The sequence below is a fragment of the Osmia lignaria genome, chromosome 8, assembly GCF_051020975.1.
Source record: "Osmia lignaria lignaria isolate PbOS001 chromosome 8, iyOsmLign1, whole genome shotgun sequence".
NCBI lineage: Eukaryota > Metazoa > Arthropoda > Insecta > Hymenoptera > Megachilidae > Osmia > Osmia lignaria.
In genome coordinates this window covers 14,427,985-14,446,580 of record NC_135039.1, presented here as the reverse complement: position 1 = coordinate 14,446,580, position 18,596 = coordinate 14,427,985, and the positions used below count along the sequence as shown (strand labels likewise).

The 18,596-nt window shown below is 42.3% G+C and overlaps 1 protein-coding gene across 7 annotated transcripts in view; it reads left to right on the top strand.

Moving 5' to 3' along the window:
- The window catches only part of Ecr (ecdysone receptor), a 101,351-nt gene that overhangs the window by 9,572 nt on the left and 73,183 nt on the right, over positions 1 to 18,596 (top strand). For 5 of the 7 annotated variants that reach the window (XM_034329152.2, XM_034329147.2, XM_034329148.2 and 2 more), the window contains exon 2: positions 7,423 to 8,799. The exons of 1 other annotated variant lie outside the window; for it this stretch is intronic. The gene's annotated coding sequence lies outside the window, so the exon portion shown is untranslated. Of the gene's footprint in view, positions 1 to 1,261; positions 1,585 to 7,422; positions 8,800 to 18,596 lie in introns of those variants that run through there. One more of the 7 variants, XM_034329149.2, reaches the window with a different exon arrangement.

Here is an 18,596-nt window from a genome sequence, read left to right as displayed (position 1 = left end):
ATCACCTGAAGTATCCAAGACACCTGATCGTTCGGTTGTACGTTATTGGTAGAAGGTTCCTCGAGTTTACATTGAACGACAGGGCCAGGTGTAAATCGATATTGAAAACAGTCTCGTGATTGGATGCACGCTAACGCTAGTCACGAGCCGTAAAGGTTAGCACTGCTTATCTCACGCGAAAGTCGCATTAATAATTCACGCCTTGGGCGGTGCGCGCTGTTCGAGTCGAACAGCGGGCTTGATTTTAGGATTTCGAGTGTGGAATCTGGCTTGATGAATCGGGCCGAGTAATTTAACGATCAACAAAACCTCGACGCCCGATAGTGGCCCATGTGGCCGATCAAATTCTTTGTCATTAGGGTTCGTCTCGAGTCATCCATTTCGCATTCGCGCGAGCGAAACAACCTGTACTTTCGTGCCCTGACTCGTCGAATCGTTAATGACCCTTTCTTTTCTCGAGTTGTAATGGGCCTACGGTGTGGTTGATTCAAGACTCAGATGGTATCGTTAAGAATAAGATTCGATTCGAGTCCATAATTTTATTCAAATATTAAAAGATTTAAATTTTTTTTAAATTCGAAAAAAATAAGTAACTAAGAATACATATACATATTAAGAAAATATTAAAAAATTTAAATTTTTAGAAGTTAAAGTTTGGCCACTTCAGAACCGACAAGACAGAATAATGAAAGTTAGATAACGAGTTATAAAATTTAAATTTAGTTAACTTTGTTTCCTCCTCTTTTACAAAATACATTATCTACGTAGTAAAACGATGGCCGTACGAAAGTTACTTGATCGCCCTAGAACGCAATGTTCGTGCCTCAGGGATTCACCCTTGAAAAGCGGGGAGCGAAGATGAAGGGGGAGGGCGTCAGCCAGAGCCCTCTGTGTTGCATAACGCGCGCGTATAATGCAATTGCGGCCAGACTGGAACGCCCATTAGCATGGACGAGAAAAAGAAGCTTCGTTGCGTGGCGATTGCACGCGTGTGCAACGGAGAGTGCAACTGGTGTTTGGGCTCAATTTGCGCATGAGTGCTCGAATTTCGTGGCGCGTGCTTCGATTAACCATCGTTACGCAAATTCTCAGTCGAACTGCAATTCCAAAACTCGTTTGGAAATAATTAAATTCATTGGATCTAGTATTTTTTAGTTCCAAATTAAAAAACACTTCAGAAAACTTATTCTAGTAATATATATTCTTCAAAATCCCCAGATATTGCTTAGAACCTAACCTTCTATTGCCATATCACTAGAATTTTACTTTCAAAGTCATAAAATCCCTAGGCAGTGCTTTCTAGGTTATGTTAGTGCTGTTTAGGGACTTTTGATCAAAATTTGCAATATTTTTTTTTAATCGAAGGATGTGAATACGAAGTGGTTATAAAATGCTCAAAGAACTTACGTATTCCGGGGGAAAAAAAAAAGCGAAAAAGTCACGTTCACGCGATAAAGCCAGTCCACGTTGGTGTCCTTAACACTTAGGCTCGACCAAGCCGTGCAGTCGATGCAGTTTTTTCGGTGCACATTCTAGATAAGTGGTCTCGTGGTCTCGAACGTGACGCGAACATCAGCGTTTGCGGTGAGTATCCTTCGAATTCCTTTGTTCTTGCCTCACCGGGGATCATCGGGTTCTTTGGACAGTTTCAAGCGTTATTGGATTACGTTCTTTCTGCGGTTTCTTCGGCTCTCGATCGTTTATAAATACTGGTATAGGTGTACGTCGAATTTCGTGGTCACTGGCTATCGACACTCGATAAAAATCAACTTTCAAACACGAAGAAAGAACCTGGAACCTCGCATAGCCAATGTGCTATCATTTTGACCTAGTATGTACTGTGTATACATTCGCATGTATAGTTCTTCCTATGTGTCCATATTTTATTATGATTAATTTATTATGGGTCAAAGTTGTCTTTCGAAGATTTGAAGCTTAAGACGCCATAGTTTTATAGGGTATGAAATTTGAGGTTAGGTTGGTGCTCGACCGACCGAGAATCGACGTGACTCGGGGGATTTTATCGGTCCGCTCGAAGATGCAAATAATTACAACGAAGAAACGTGTTGCATGCGCACGAAGGCTACTTGCGTATTCGAGAAGCAAGAATGTATGCACCGAGAATGCATTCTGCATGTGTGCGTAGTTGAAGTTTGGTTAGCGGGAAACTGATGTGACTGAACTCGATCTTCTTGCATGAAAAAGAAGCAAATATATTTTTCAAATAAATATACAAACATTACTAAAGACACTGACTATTCATAGGTGCAGTAAGAAAATATTGAAGTCTGTCGAAAGTTAAAATTTGATCATATCTAAACTAATTTATTATATAACACAAAAAGGCTTCATAGATGACTGAGAAAATCTAGAAACACATATACGATGTAAATATTTGTGAATTAAGTGAAAAAAATTGGATATTATTAGAAGCTGTAGTTAGATTACCCTAGAACCGATGAGACCGGATTGATTTTTCAACACAGATCACAAAATCAGCACGTTTTAAGTAAATAAATAAGTGCAATGCATCTAAAAACGTATATGTAAGTAAGTTATTTATAACTATAATGAGAAACTTGAAGATTTATAAGTTTTATTAAAAGAAATATTCAATTTTGTCCACGATCGAAATTTGAGAACCGATGCGACCGGATGTTCCCTACTATTCACTCGATTTCGCATAAAGTTACATAATGCAGCACATAAAACAGGTCACAAATATTATTTATGAACTTGATAAACAACTGTATACGTACGAATATGAAATTTGAATTTACGAGTGCATATAAAAAGTTGTTATTCTCGCTGAATGATTAATCGAAACATATCGGGTAACAGTAATATTGTTAATCAGCAAAATTTTCACGATTATTCGTTGCTGAATCAGTCGATCGTTCGATGACTGTTTGACACTGCAGCTCGACTTCGCAGACGCGTAAATATTTATCGACAGATGAGGGGTCACCCGGCGGAAGTGGTAACATCGCTATTGGTATAGGTTAGTTTATTTTCGAGCGGAATACATTATCGATCGTGCCGTTAATCGTATGTATATGCGATGTAGGCACCGGCTGTGTTGTGTCGTTTATCTTGTTCCTCTATTCCTCTTGATCAATAAAAAAAACTTGTGGGTGAAATTAATTTTATTTTTTTTAAATCCTTCATGAATTATTTTTTGATTTCGAATTTGAAACGTGCAGTTTTAAGTTCATTAGCATTTGTGTTCTCGAATGAAAACGATTTTCTAGAACAGGCGAACAGGTTCACTTTCGTGCGATTCACAATCAGCCATGGTCAAGGCTGAGCACGATTATGTTCCCTCGTTCGCCGTCTAGAAATTACTATTTTTTTATCTTCTTCTCTCCTCCTTTTTTCGAGAAGGTTATTTGCTGCTGTGTCATTGGCGTCCTTGCGATCGTGCACGCTCTCATTGTCCTCGCCAAATGGTGTTTCATGCGAGGAAAACACTGTTGCGTTCTGCTTGGATTGTCGTAAGAGAGGTGAAAATAGATGGGTCTTTTTACACAGAAAAGTGTTCCATTTATAGTTCTTTCCAAGTTCTGTTTTAACCGTGAAAGTAGTTAGCGGTAGAATGTTCGCAGGTAATTTTGGATAAGTACTTTTTATTGGGAAAATTCTTGAGTGTCCACAAAAATCACAAAGAATAAAATGACAACAATATCTTTAAAAATCATAAAATCCACAAGGACATATATTCACAAAAATGGGAAAGGTTCATAAGATGCACCAGACTTACAAAATTCTAAAGACCCATAAGCACTATGCAATTAACAGGGATTCACGAGACATGCACTTTCATTTGCAAGACACACACACAAAAAAAGAAAATGGCTAGCAAAATGATCCTACGAAGATTGATGGAAGAAGCTGTAGACAGTGGATGATTCAAGGTTTTCAAGAGACTGTATTTTTTTTTAATTCCAAAGTTGCCGATGTACTGTACAACAGCGTTGCAATAATATCCGCTCCGACAGGCGAAAGAAATCGATTGGCTTGATGACGTTGTCAGAAACGGGTGTCTGTCCGCGTGGAAACCTCGGTAAAACCGTGAGGCTTACATAACCCCGAGGAAACGAGACTTCAAGTAAAGTCTGTCAGACCTGAGAATCATTGATACGGCGTGGGAAGGTAGATTGAAGAAATGTCTGCCATGACAGATTCAATTCGAGGACGAATTCCCGACTAATTAAGTCCTGTTGATGGAAAACGATTCTGTATTGAAAGAATTCTTAATTAAAATATAACCTGGAAGTAGCAGGTCCTGTGTTTGAATCTCATTCTTCATTAATTTCAAGGAACCAGACTGGTATTATAACCGCATCTTTAAAAAAGAATCATTACTGCTAGCCAAGCAACCCTCGCAAGTAGATAAAAACCTTCATCGGCTCATATTTTCATAAAAATAACCATTAGAAACCCTTGAGCATCAGGTGGTACATGTATGTCCCTTCAGTCCACAAAGGGGTTAATTCCAGAAAGAAAACTTTCAGAAGAAGGGACACGAAGCTAAGCTCAAAAGTTTCGAGCTTCCATTGAAACCAAAACTTCTGAAACACTCGACCATCAAGGGGATTAAAGAAAGACGAATGAATTAATCAGCCGTTGATCAGCAGGTATTGTTCGTTCATGTGAACGAAGGAAGCGTCCTGGACGAAAGAGAGAAAGGTCAACGGAGTAAGGGGTTAGTGTAAGAGAGAAGGTGAAGAAGGAAGAGGGCCGTAGGTATCGTAATACAATACTATTAGTTGAACTTGAGCTACTTACGAATGACCTTGTCTGCTTCAACCACACCGATTGTCCTTTGGTTCACGTGTGCGTGAATGCACGTCCTGTTGTGGCTGTGCTCATTGTTTTTTCACGCTCCGCCTCGGGTGCGTATCACAACTCGCAGCTTGGGTGTCACAACACTAGGCGGTGAGGTATGTGTTTCGTCTGGTAGCGAAACAGTGTTGCAAAGCTGAGGTTTCGGGTTTCCTCTAACCGTCCTGTTGCCTCTGATTTCTTCTAGAACCTTCTCTCCCTATTTTTAGTCGTGATTGGGACTTATTCCTTGGGGGTTATAGTCGTGGGACTTGGAGACAACATAAGGATCCAAGGATCTAACTAATAACAGATTTACAGATGAAGATGGGAGAGTCCAGCTTAGGTTCTTCCTAGGTTCTCCTAATATAGTCACCTTTTGTTGCAAATAGTCATCTTAAATGCGAACCAAAGACTTGCAACACAGCTAATATTCATAGAGAATTCTACAGTAAGGAATTATCCGGGTGTCCTCATTCAGCAGGGTACTTGTGAAAACGGTGTGCCATTGAAGTAAGTGCGAACGAAGCATAAGTAACATTGTTGAAGCGATTGCTATTCTCCTGTCGCGCAGTTAGAAGTGGAAGGACAATGGGGGAAAGAGATCGTTGAAAGGAAGGCAAGAAAGCAGGAAGGAGGGCAACGAGAAAGGGGAGAGGGACGGGCAAGCCTTAACATCTGTCCGGAAGTGCGTAGACGCCTTTCCATTTTCGTTTTCATTTGCATACGTTCGTCCAGTGTGCCTCGTAATACGATGCAATCGTGTTGAGTACCGTTGGAAACGCGTCTTATGCTCCGCCTAATTGGAGGATGAAATGCGAATGAACAATGGGAAATGACTCTATAGAGTTTCCAGTCAACCCTTTGTAATTTTGCTAATTTCTAGGTCAGGTTAAGTATTTCCTAGTTCTTCAGTTAATGTAACATTCACAATGCTGAGGAAATCAGAGTCTATCTTAACTTCGTTGCGACATCCACATTCCTTGCGATTTTATCGGCTCGGTCGATAAAACAGAGCCCCCCCCCCAGTCCCTCCAATTTTTAATCAAATCTCATCATTTATTTTATCTCAGTGCAGGTGTGAATTACCGTCATCGATATTCGGATATCTCCTCTCTATAGGAACATTCGTTGCCGCGACCTTTTGTAGCCCAGAGGCTGGTTATCTGGATTCTACCCTCCGCCGTAGATTCACAGAGATTCGATCTAAATGCAAGGGACCTCATGGCTGAAAGATACGCGAAATCCTCATAAAACAGTGGACATTCTTAGACTTTCCTCTTGGACCTATCTGTAGAACGGATCTGTCCCCTTGGAATCGCTGTGAAATTGGAGGTTGGGGAGACTTCTGTATTAGACTACTTTCAACAGATCCCAAAGGCTAGGTTGAGGCATTTACATATCTTCTTTCCAGATGCCTAATGGAGAGCGTGCCAGGTGAACTTCACGTTGTGGTAGGTCTAGGTAGTCAAGTTGCCTCTTCTCGATTTTCACGGTGCATTCGTACGGGTAATTTCGACGAGAGCCGAGCTGGTTAGCTTCTTTGTTGCCTGGTCTCCATCGTGGAGTGGCCACGCAGAAACACGCGCGTCGGCCGACGATCGGAGGGTGAAATTAAAAATACCGTGAAACCCTCCCTTCTTGCCTGTTTCACGCTCGTCTCTCTGTTTCCCTCTGACGCGTTCAGGGCCGTCGAGCACGAAAACGGGGCCCGGCTACCCTTTTGCCCGCTCGATCGAGGCCAACACCGTGATTTATAGGGTATTTACCCTTCTATTTATGGACAGTACGGACGGTTCTAATGTTAAGGCCTAAAGGGGCAACGATTATCGTTATTATTATTGTCGTCTTGTGGTTCAGTTCACTTTCAGAGTCGGTGGAAAACATTCGAGTCCCTGGTTGAAATTTTCTCGCCTCGACTAGAATTTTATTATTTAACCAAGGTAGATGTAAACGACAGAGTCTCCTCGGGATCGTTTCACAGTCTCAGACGGTCGGTGCGTTCCAGTTCCGTGGAAATTAATTTTCCGTCTTCTAACAGAAATGCATGCGCGTTAAGTGCAGCGTGCCCGGCGATCCTCCAGCAAACGCATTCCATTTCGAATGATATTACGTTCCTGCCTCGTTTTCTTTCCAATTGCGAGGTAGGCGTGCGCTGAAAATTGCGAGACGTTCGCCGAGAACCGCACGTCGCTCCGTTGATCACGTTCACGCGACGAAATTATCGCGATTTCGAAACACGATTTTAATTAACGTCAGACGTCGCAGTTTTTTTGCAACTCCTGACATTTGAAGCTGCACAGCATCTAACGTTAAATGAAAACTGAAAGAGTAGCCTTTCACTTGCTGGACACCTAGGACAGTGCAGGAACTGAGTATCGTGACTGACTCAATGTTGAACTAAAGAAAGTTTTAATTAATTCTGAATCAGAAAAGCTATGACTGAAGCTTTAGCACCATTGCTGGTCGTAAAAGGACTATAGTGTTAAGGTTACTCCTCAGTCTAAGACTACAGCCTTAAGACCTGATGTTAGGACCAAGACTATAGGAGCCATAGAAGACTGTCGATGCTAAATAGCCGAAAATTTCTGTTTCCAGATGGTGGTGGAGGTTGATTACCATCGGGTGGAGGGCGGCTGCAGGGCCCAGGGCGATGTGGCTTGCAAGTGGGAAAACTCGAGGAGGTGATAACGACTTCTGACCTTCCGTGAGAGCGTGTACCGTGGCGTAGAGGGCCTTGCCATCGATCGTCAAGTAAAAGGCTCACCATTCGGAAGAAAACGAAGCAGAAGAGTAGAACGAAGACGAAGAAGAAGAAGAAGAAAAAGAAGAAGGAAATACAACAACGACGAAGGAGAAGAAGCAACGGAGAAGGAGAGAGTGAGTGAGGCGAGCTCTAGGGGGGACAGAGGATCACACACGTGTTCTTTGGAAAGAGAAGAGAAAAAGGGGGTTGAAAAAAAAGGCGGGAGAACCTTGAAAAGTAGTCCCTTCCCCATTGGCGAGTTTGCCGGACAAATACAAATACACACATACACGATATAATAATACACATATACATAAAACATTCTCTCCACAGCGGGATCGCTGTCTACGTTTAAACAAAATAAAAAAAAAAAAGAACTTCTACCTTGAGAACATATACCTCGTGCGTACAAGTACCTTCAAACTTAACCTCTTTCGCAGCGCAATAGTGCCTAGGCCCCTCTGAAGAAAATAATAATAATATTATATATAATAACGTCGTTATAATATATATTATATATATATTATATATATGTATAATATATATGCAGTGAGAAAGAAGAGAGAAGGGAAACAAATTTAATGAACAGAAACGACGAGAAGAGTATAACGTTTTAATTATATATATACACACACATATATGTATATCTTCAGTCAACAACGAACGGACAAGTCACATATGTACACGTACCACATGTACATGCTCTTCGTGACCGTCGTTTGTATGGATTGAAAGCAGTAAGTTTTGCAGACTTGTTTGGACACCACATACCGGTGAGAGATCAGTACTGTCATCCTGATTGACAGAGGATCTTATCAGGAAATTGTCGTTGATAACGGTACCTCCACAATCCTCCAACCCTCTAAAGCCCTTTTAATCGATTCTACGAACCAGGACAGCGAAGTACCTGCAGACACAGATATATTTATAAGAATAATTTATATGGATCATAGAAGTGTAATTACCGATACTAAATAATTAACGAGGAGGATAGCGGTAACAGCTAAGGGCAAAGAGAATAATAATTATTAAATATTGAATATAATAATAACGTAAGCTGCTAATCGAGAGAGAGAGAGACGTAGAGGAGAGGAGACAAAGAAGGGAGGAAGATTGTACAAGAGGAGTGTGAACGCTTAAATAATTTTACACGCGCTACGGTTAGAGTACTTCTACTTTGCGATTAATCTACTCAGCGATTGCGGGGCCTGTTCTACGTATATATCAAGGTAAGTGATGTTTTCTGAACTGTTAGTACATCTTTACTTAAAATGAAGGAGGGGGGTTAATAAATGGATTTTTTATTGATTGAATTATGGAAATTCAAGCATCACCGACATAAGCACCAGCGAAGGTGTAAAAACTTTCAGACACCCAGTGTATCGTTGCTCGGCGAAGAATGTCTGTTTATGGAAAGAACGAAACCTTAACAGTTCCCCGTGCTCCCACGATACATATCGAGCGTGCTTTTTCGCACAATCGATCGACACGTGTCGCGGGAATTTTTCTCATGGTTAGATCCTTAAAGTCGTGTTTCCTTGGCGTCCCGACAGAGAGCGTTTCATTAGCGCGCCGAATCGGATCCGCGATCCAGGAAAGAGAGGGAACTTTTACCTGGATATCTGTACGCGGGAATCTTCGGCGTGATAATTAGCAGGCCTGGACAGAAAAGTGATGGCCGATACGCGGAATGAGAGTCGCACGAACGGCAGTGAAAGGTGGGCACGCGATACACACACACCATACGCTGTTTATCGTTCCCGTCGATCTTCGTTCGGCGTAAATTATCCTACGGAATTCTCGTTACGATCGTGTGCTCGACATTCGACGCCGGTCCCGACCGTTCACTTTCACTCGACGGTGCGTCCGACTCTCCTCTCCCTTCGTTCCGCGATTATTCGACACCGTGTATGAAATTCACGTCCCGAGCGCGACGTGGGCCATTGTTTTTTTTTGGACCTATGGCACAGTAACCAATGGAGGCTTCGCGTAATGGCCGACTAAAATGGCGGGAACAAAACCTAACCTAAAATTAACCCAAACCTAACCAAACTTACGCCTGAAGTGATTAGACACGGACTTTATGTATACTGTGAAGACGAGTGAAGAAAAACTATGACATAAGTGGTGATGGGATGAAAAGAAGTAATAGCAAACGATTAGTGTTGCAAGAAAGATCCACATTCTAATACAAATTTAATCGTCATCCTTCGAGCGTTCAGCACACATTCAAACCTCATCATAATCCTTCAGCGGTAATTTTCTTAATAATATCCAACCGCAGAGTACATCATAAAATGATAGAAGATTTGAAGAAAAACAGAGGAGGATAGAAACTTTACACCCAAATGGTTGAAAAAGCGATACAATTAATTTCTTGTGGTTCAGAGCAAGTGCACGAGTCACATGAGCTTCTCTATGAAGTAATTGTAGAAGTAAAAAGCGTGGAATCGAGGCAGTGGATGCGTCAAACATTATACTAGCTGTGTGTTTCGTTGTTTTTCTACGGTGGAGGACTAACGGGCACCTGGACGAGTCGTCGTTTGGCTCGCTGGCAGTACAGAGTCATTGTCCGGCATTTACGTGACGAATTTCCCGTGCTCGACGTCTTCACGAGCATCGTTCTGTCGTTCACGGCCACGCTATTCGCATTTTAAGAGCTTTCTAAGAAGCCATGGACAGCTAGGCTACTGATAGCCCTCGGTTTTGAACTTTGTCGTCTTTCTACTGGTCTTTGACTTCGTTCCTTGCACGTTCAGACACTCTTCGTGATATCAAAATGATCTGAATCAATTTTTACGAAGATTTAATTTCTGAGGCTTATAGTCAGGGGTTCCCTTCATCTTCAAGACTTATTTCCGTTTTTTTTTTATACAACTTTTTATTCCTCTCATCTTTGAAAGAATCTTATTTCAAGAATAATTAGTTGCAAAATATCTTCGTGAATATTTATTATAAAATCCACAACAGGTGTGTTGATATAAAGGGGTCTGTTGTCTTTAATTAGCATTTAATTCTGCAATGATGGAATTTCTTCGAAATTTCTTTTCCACTTCCTACAAGTTCTAGTGTATATAATGCGACAGGAATCGATGTCCAGGGAACAATACCGAAGAAAAAAGTGTTTAGTTTTACAGTTAGCGAGAGCTCGTTGAAATTCTCGACAGTGTTGCTCGCACGCGTGCTTCGATTATTTCTTCAGCGTCCCACGAAGACTGTTCGTGATTTCACGCCAAGTCCTCGGTCAATTGCTTGCCTCGATATTCGCAACGATAATCGTGCTTGAATGGAACTTTTATTCAAAGTATTCAACAATTCAGTTCCTTAGTTTTAAGTATTCTGTGAATTTGATAGAAATTTTAAGTTATCTCTGAGAAAGAGGATTCTAGATCGATTAGGTGCATCCCTAACCTAGTCCCCACGGTACACCATTGCATCATAGCAACCGGGTCTCATAAAATTGCAAATTGCCCCGGAGCACGAAAAAAAAACGACCTCAGTCGATCCACGTGTCAGGGGACCCTGAATTTTCCACCTGTTCACGAGATCAATAATGTACCCCTAGCCTTGTCCAGCATTGGACTCGTCTGCAGACCAGTCTAGACACTATCCCATAAATGCCTGCCCTAGTGATACTGCAAATTGCCCTAAAACACGAAGAAAACGACGTCGTTTGACCTAGGTGTCCTTGGGTCCTAAAGTTCCACACCTGTCCGCTATGCTAGTAGTGGTCTCGTTAATCCATTTAGATCCCCTAAACCCTTCTGCGCCATCAGACTAGTTTAGACGTTATAGCATATCCAGTTCACCCTATAAACTCGCAAATGATCCAGGAGCACAAAAAATCTACCCTAGTTAACCCAAGCCCTCATGGCCTCCTGAATTTTCCACCTGTTTGCGGTATCAATAGCACGGTCCTACCCATTCGTCCCAACACCTGCTGCATTAGACTAGCCCGCAGACCAGCCTAGGCTCTACACCGTAAATATTCAGTCGTATGTGGGTCTAGAAGGACCCATTTAACCTTGAATACACCTTCTGTGTAATATAACATTCATCCTTCTTCAGTAAGTGACTGTCATCTGGGTCTGAATCATTTAGGAAGAGTAACTGGGATAAATTAATGATTAGAATCACTTGATGAGTGGAAAATCCGACTTCGACTTCCAGTTCAGTGAAAGTTTATCTCTCTGTGACTGCAAAGTGCTAAAGCAATAAATGAGGGTGCGAAAGCTTGTGGACACTGTTTGATAGAAAGTTGCAGACTTTCCTAAAACAAAGACATCATCTCGACGTTTCAGTGATACCAAGGACACGGTTCGTTTAGCACCCTGCACAGCCACTGCTGCGAATCGATAGCCGTTTCGCAGGCACGCCCGTCGGGCACCGTGCGGGAAGCCAGTAGGAGTCGAAATCGGCGCGCCGAGACGCAAGTGTATTCGCAGGAACGTGCCAGCGTGGCCGGTTGCGACACTTGTTTTGTGACCTGGATATCTCCGCTCTGTACCCACTACCTCGTATACCCAGTTGCCTCCCCCCACCCTTCCATTCTCGCAGTCCCTTCCACACCCTGGTGTCACCCCCTGCTCCTGCTGCCTCGACCCGTCGATGCCATTCGAATATCTGGTTCACCGTGTCTCTCGACCACATGCCGAGCGACCAGCCACTGCATGTCACCCCTCGTGATCCACCATCCCCCACCAAATTCTTGCCGGGACCCCTGTGACCTCGGCCTCGATCCTTCGTTTCGTTTGCTCGCCGGAGGGCAAGGTGAACCGGGGGAAGTTCCGGGGTGACTGCGATTAAGTTCGGTTAGGGTAGGTTCCTCGTCTTAGTGTAGGGATGGTTCGTTGGGTTAGAGGTCTTCTGGATTGGACGGAGCTTTGAGCAACGTTTTTGGAAGGTTTAGAACATCGCAGACACGGTATAGGGCGAGTGCAGATTAAACCGTCAAGGAGGGGTGTTTAGGACCGCATACTGCTTTCTGTTTTAGGGTTCCTTTTTAATATATTTACATAGACTACATTCTCAGTATGTTACTCGATCCAAAAAATATTCTTATCAAAATCTAGGTAGTTTTAGAATGAAGCCTTATCGTTATTTGTCCAGGTTCCACAAAGAGAACGATTTTAATGGTTTTCACGGTTTAGTTTCGTTACGTGCGGACGCAACACGCGCATAAAACTCACACAAGCGTCCAGAAAGAGTAAGCCAAGCCGTAAAAGGATTGCGAATCGGTCTCCATCTGAAATCGCCGCCAAGACCATGTTTGGTGTTGGTTATCTCGTTTTAACAACGGAAACCTTTGAATCGCTTCATCCATTCGTACCTCTACCTACTTTTTTTTCTCTTTTTTCCCCCTACGAATCTCCCCATTCTTCACCTTTTACATAACTTTCTTATGACGAATTCGTGGAATCGTGATTCACTCGGTCGTATCACGATTTTTCTTTCGCAAATATTTGACTCTATAAAAACGTTATAAAATTTATTTCATTGTCTTCAAATCGTTAGCGACCTTTGAAAGTAGATTTTTAGGTAGCGAGATAGTTTGAAGGTTCAGGTATGACTGTCTGATCAGTGTCGTAAGAAACTACTCTCGTTTTCCACAGCGAAATGTTCCCGACGTGGATAGTAAGTCGAGGTCGCGCGCGCACACACAGCTTTCTTTCAATTCGTGCTCTACTTGTCACGAATAGATGGATGACTTCGCTCCTGAATGATTCAAAACGAATGGGTTATTCGTTTCTTCTGATAAAGAAAAATAGTACAAATCCGTAAACAGTGATCCGAGGATCAGAAAATAATTTATTTAAAACACTTTCATTCATGAAGTTGCATCAAACGAGTAGGAAAAAGAGGAATCACAAAAATGGGGAGGGAAAGCTGAACAATTGAGTCTAGGTCCAAGGCACTGATCATCTAGACTTTCTGTGAAATAAAAGTGAAATATTCTCACCTCGACCCTCAAAGTTCAGTTGGTCCGTCACCAAGTCTCTAATGACCCAGTGGCACAATCGATTCCCTTTCCGGTCGATTAAAAAACGCGCACCGCCGAGCAACGGGTTCGCGCAGCGAGCACAGAGAAATCCATCCTTTCCCGTGGATTTGAAAGCCCGTACAGCCCTGCAGAGTGGTTTGGAGAGATACATTGTGCCCAGCGGCGTGTAATCTGCGTTAGGCCTGGAAACTACTCTCCCGGGCAGCCAATGATACCACCAGAAAGAAAGACAAGAGGCCAGAGAGAGATACGGTCGGATGATAAAAAAATGGTGGAATGAGAAAGACAGGGAGTAAAATGAGGTAGGTTGGGGAAAAATGAGCGGGTGGAGAGCGACGAGAAGTCGACGAGCGTTGAGACTGTATTGATTTCCATTCCGGCCCGTCTGGCTGTAGTCTAGTCCATATCCGGTGCTCTTACCTCGCAACGCACGTGTACACGCACATTGGCTGGCGTTCATGGTGGTCCAGATTCGTTATATGATATCTTGGACGCGTTGGACACAGGACGTCCTATGGGGATGAAGGGTTGGTGGAAGGTCTTAGAAGGATGCTGCAGCGATTGGGACTTGTTTATAGCTCTGCATGTGTTTCTGAGATGAGCACAATTCAGTCAAAGTTATAGATGTCTATGGACATGGACCAAGGGTCACATGTCCAGGCTGCTGGTCAGCCTTCTGTAGTCTTAGAATGCCTTTTAGGCACAAACCACATTTAAGAAGCGTCGTGAATTTTGAAATTTCTAGCTCAGGTTCTAAACCATTCCAGTTCCATTTTTAAACCCACAGCTTGACCTAATTGCTAGAGACATCCTGGGTAGGACTTCTGATCTGATCCACCTATCCTCATATGAGATAGGGATTTATTAAGTACTCTAACCAGAGAATTATTTTCTTCTCATTCTGGATCCTTCATTATCCTTCGTACAGCAGCCATAATTAGTGTTTTACACGTGTAGAACATACAGGCATCAGACATGATGAGGGGATTTTCCTTGAACGTCGAGCATCTAAAAAGGAACGATAAGATCCTATTGGCTTTCAAGTTTGAAGTCTCATGTAATCTGATTAAGAATATAAGTCTTTCAGCGAGGAAGCTGAAAAAACTTCTCGTTAGAGGCGAGGATAGCATCGGATGCAGGCCAAGAGAATTTAGTAGACGTCTTCGAGGGACGGATTACAGGTTTTCGTGCACGCCTTCGTAATTGACGGGCTCTTAATTGCGATCCAGGATCGCGTCCCTAATTGCGTCGCCCGGTGAAAGCAACACACGTCCTCCCTCCTTTACTGTTTCCTTTTCAATCGTCCTCTCTCTTTCGTACGCTGGCGAATTCTGGTTTCGCGGACTGGACCGGTTCCTTTTCACGAACGTTCGCTTATTGCTGAGTAACTTTTCGTAATTAAAGATGATCGTTCCCACTACGGGCAAAAGGAAGAAATCATAACGAGCTCTTTACAGAGGTCTTGTAGCCGCTTGTCTGGCAAATAATATCAGTGTTTGCTAAATGGTGTTTATTGAGTAATAACAGCCTGAATCGTTAACGTAGCCCATATTAATGCTACTTGACTGGTTCAAATAGACACTGGATCTACTTAAAGTTCTATGTTCTTCATAAAAGTGATGATCATTATACCAGTTTACGGGATTCAAAATTATGACAAGCCCAAAGCTTAAAAAGTGAATAAATGAGACAGGGACATGGAAACCCTGATGGACTTTCTGATGCCTTAAGTGCTGTCTTCAGGGAAATGAGCTTTAGGTCTAGCTATTAGCAGACTTGAATGCAATTTTTCTGTTGCATTCAAACGTTAACTGGAATATCTTATGGTAACAATTAATAAAGGATCATGGAAAGGGATGAGGAAAGTAAAGGAAGATGAGGCTGAGTGAATAAACAGAGGATGTTGATAGGGTATATTGGAAAGGCATGCAGAGGTAAAATATTCTGACACGAGGACATCTAGACAGTCTAGACTTAATAATGAGATGAATCCCCAATGTTAAAGTGACAGCAGAGTGATGGCAACATAGTAAACAATGTAGACTGCTGTGGACATGAAGGTCCTGGGTTGGTTTCCGCTCCCTTAGTCCCTATTTTCCACAATTTCTTATAATATATAAGTAAATGAATACTTAAATAGACAAATAATCGGTAAGGTTAATTTATAGAGCGGAAACATGGTTTGGTATAGACATGGGTCGAGGGTATATGGTATGATCCTCAACCTAGGACAGCAAGTGAAACCATACATAACAGTCATCTTCAGATTCGATGACAATGTCATTCTAAACGCATAAAAAGTGAGGGGAAAAAGAAGAGGGTGCTGCAGAGCGGTAACTAATGCCCCATCTGCGATCCACGACGGTGGCGCCACCCCCTAACACAATGAGACTCGCTCATAAGTAGAACGAATGCATGTGAACAACGAAGGAACGACACTGAACGATCCAACACTGCCCTGTCAGTGTATTCTAGCGACGATATAGACGGAGGACTATTGATTCCAGAGCATAAATAGACCGTACCGTCTCTATTATTCAAAATGCACTTTACCCTGGCCAACAGACAGCGCCATCTTTCTTTTCGTTTCTACTTACCAGTCTATGTCCGTACAGAATCGTTGGGTCATTAGTTGGATTCATCAGTGACTAACTACTTTAGTTGTTTTATTAGAAAACTTTAGTAAAGGTTAGATTTTTAATAAATTAGAGTGAGGCAGGTCCTCCAGCTTTATTAAAAATGTCAAGGTATTGCATTGTATATTGCATATTGCATTTTGGCATAAATATTTATTTATTCCAATAATCCTTAGTGGAGAAGGCCAGTCCCTATTTTACGGAGGCTAGGTCCACCTCTAGTCCCTATCTACTTACGCCAATGACTATAGCTCGAAATCTACTTGATCGAGCGTAATGACCAGGATCGAACTGAAGTCCCTCGAGAAACATCGCGTTCTCGCAGCACACGAGAGTGTGGGCTTAAGATTAATTTAACTCCGTTTTACCTTGGCTTTTACGCGACCCTTGCTCGCCACTCCCACCTTTCGCCGACTGGTATCTTGTCCCGTCCTCTCTCGCCTTTATTTGCAACGTTACAGTGATCCTTGAAACACAATCGCCTCTTCTTCCTCCGAGCACTTCGAATTTCCGCGACTCCCCGTCGCGTTCATTTCCTAATCGTTAATTCCGAACGAGTCGGTTCAAGTTTCAACCGATGAACACGCGATTGTTATTCCGCGTGCCTGAAACCCTGTCGTTAACTTAAAATTCCTTCGATCGCTCGTTTGATAACCATAGTTCCTTAGAACATGAACTTTCATCGATTATACCATTAATAACTTCAAGTTTCATAACATCATAAACATCAGTTTTGATATTCTGTTGGCTTTATTAATATTTTTTGGACTAAATTTAGGTTAGAATTTTAATTCTTTCTTTCTAATTCCTATAAAGATTTCCAAGGTATTTCAATCCCTGATTATCGGCGTCGAATAATCGCCATTAAAGCCACGATTTAATAACGCCTAGGCCTCCGATACGATCAGAGCTCTTTATAGAATATTATGCTAATAACGTGAGCGCGGTAACGCAATTACGCCATTGAACACCGTGAAGCTGTTACAGCCGATGCGTTACGGTGCACCGTGCACCGTAATGGCGGCCACAGGTTACACTGTAACGAACGAAGAAAATTCACCGCAGACTCGCAACGCTCGAACAGGTTTCTACGAGTGGACACGATTGTTTCGGTGGTTAAGCCTTTCCTTTATTTCTTTGTTTTATCGAAATTACAGGCTCGATTATGGATAATGTGATTCTTGACACCCTGTGAATGTCGCCTAGGGCCTTCTTGCACAATTCCAAGCCGCTAGTATAAAATTATTCAGTCAGGTCAATAATTTAAATTTAAAAACATTTGAAATTTTGAACAATGGTGTAGTTTGATGAAAACTTGGAAAGTTGTTGAATAGTGTAATCTGAACACCTCCGTGCATTATTAAAGAGTATGGTCGCCTTTGATCCATGGCGACCACGCGTGGAATTGTTGCTCCTGTGCCCGTGGAACCTGCTGGCATAGAGCCTCGTGAAGAGCAACATTGAAGAACCGGTCTCTATTTCTCTTTCGTCTCGCGAAAGCGCGAGTGGATCGAGAGACCGTGTTATCGATCGTCTCTTAACAAGCCCACCTTCGAGAGCTTTTTTTCAAGCACTTCCGCTCTTCAGGGGATGAAACCCTCGTCCCCGAAATCCCCTCGCTTAATTGCGACTCGGTTTCTTGGTATCTGTGATTTCTGTAGGAGGGAGGAAAGATATTCACAGAATATTTTTTCATCTGTAATTGATTGAATTTAAAAATATAAAATGTCAGGCACTGACGACATTTTTTCTGATCGATATTCAATCTTTCCAAGCAAATGACATTCATTTTAGTCATTAAGAGATAAAGTGCTATAATTTTATTTTAAATCTTTTTTAATATTTTATAAAATATAATTTTCGGATCTATGTGTAAATTTAATATGAAAATGCGATCAATTGGAAAAGTCGTATCGCATACCGTCAAAGATCGATACCCGCCCTCGCGGTTCTCGTCGCTCCTCCTCGCTTCTACTCGGTTCCGTGACCGAGGCGTACCACAACGTTCGCCATGATCGCACATTCAAAGGTCACGGCGCATTCGAAACTCCCGCCTTTCCAGAGTACAACCTTTAACATCTCTTTATCGGGGCGATCGAGTCGACATTAAACGTCGTTTCGTTAATTACACCGGGAGGCGTACTTGTTGCAATGATTGCACGGCTAACGCCATCTTAAACTGGTTCCATATCCGAGTAATTAGTACAACTCGTCTCGTTACCATTTACTTAATCCTTTCGCCAATCGCTCGCTTCTGTGCTGCGATAATGTTGCACGATATTAATTCGTCATTATTACTGATTATGCGTGTGCAGTAATTGCAATTAGTAGTTGATTGTTGCAAACGTATATATATATATTATTAAAATAAAAGGATTAGTAGTAATTG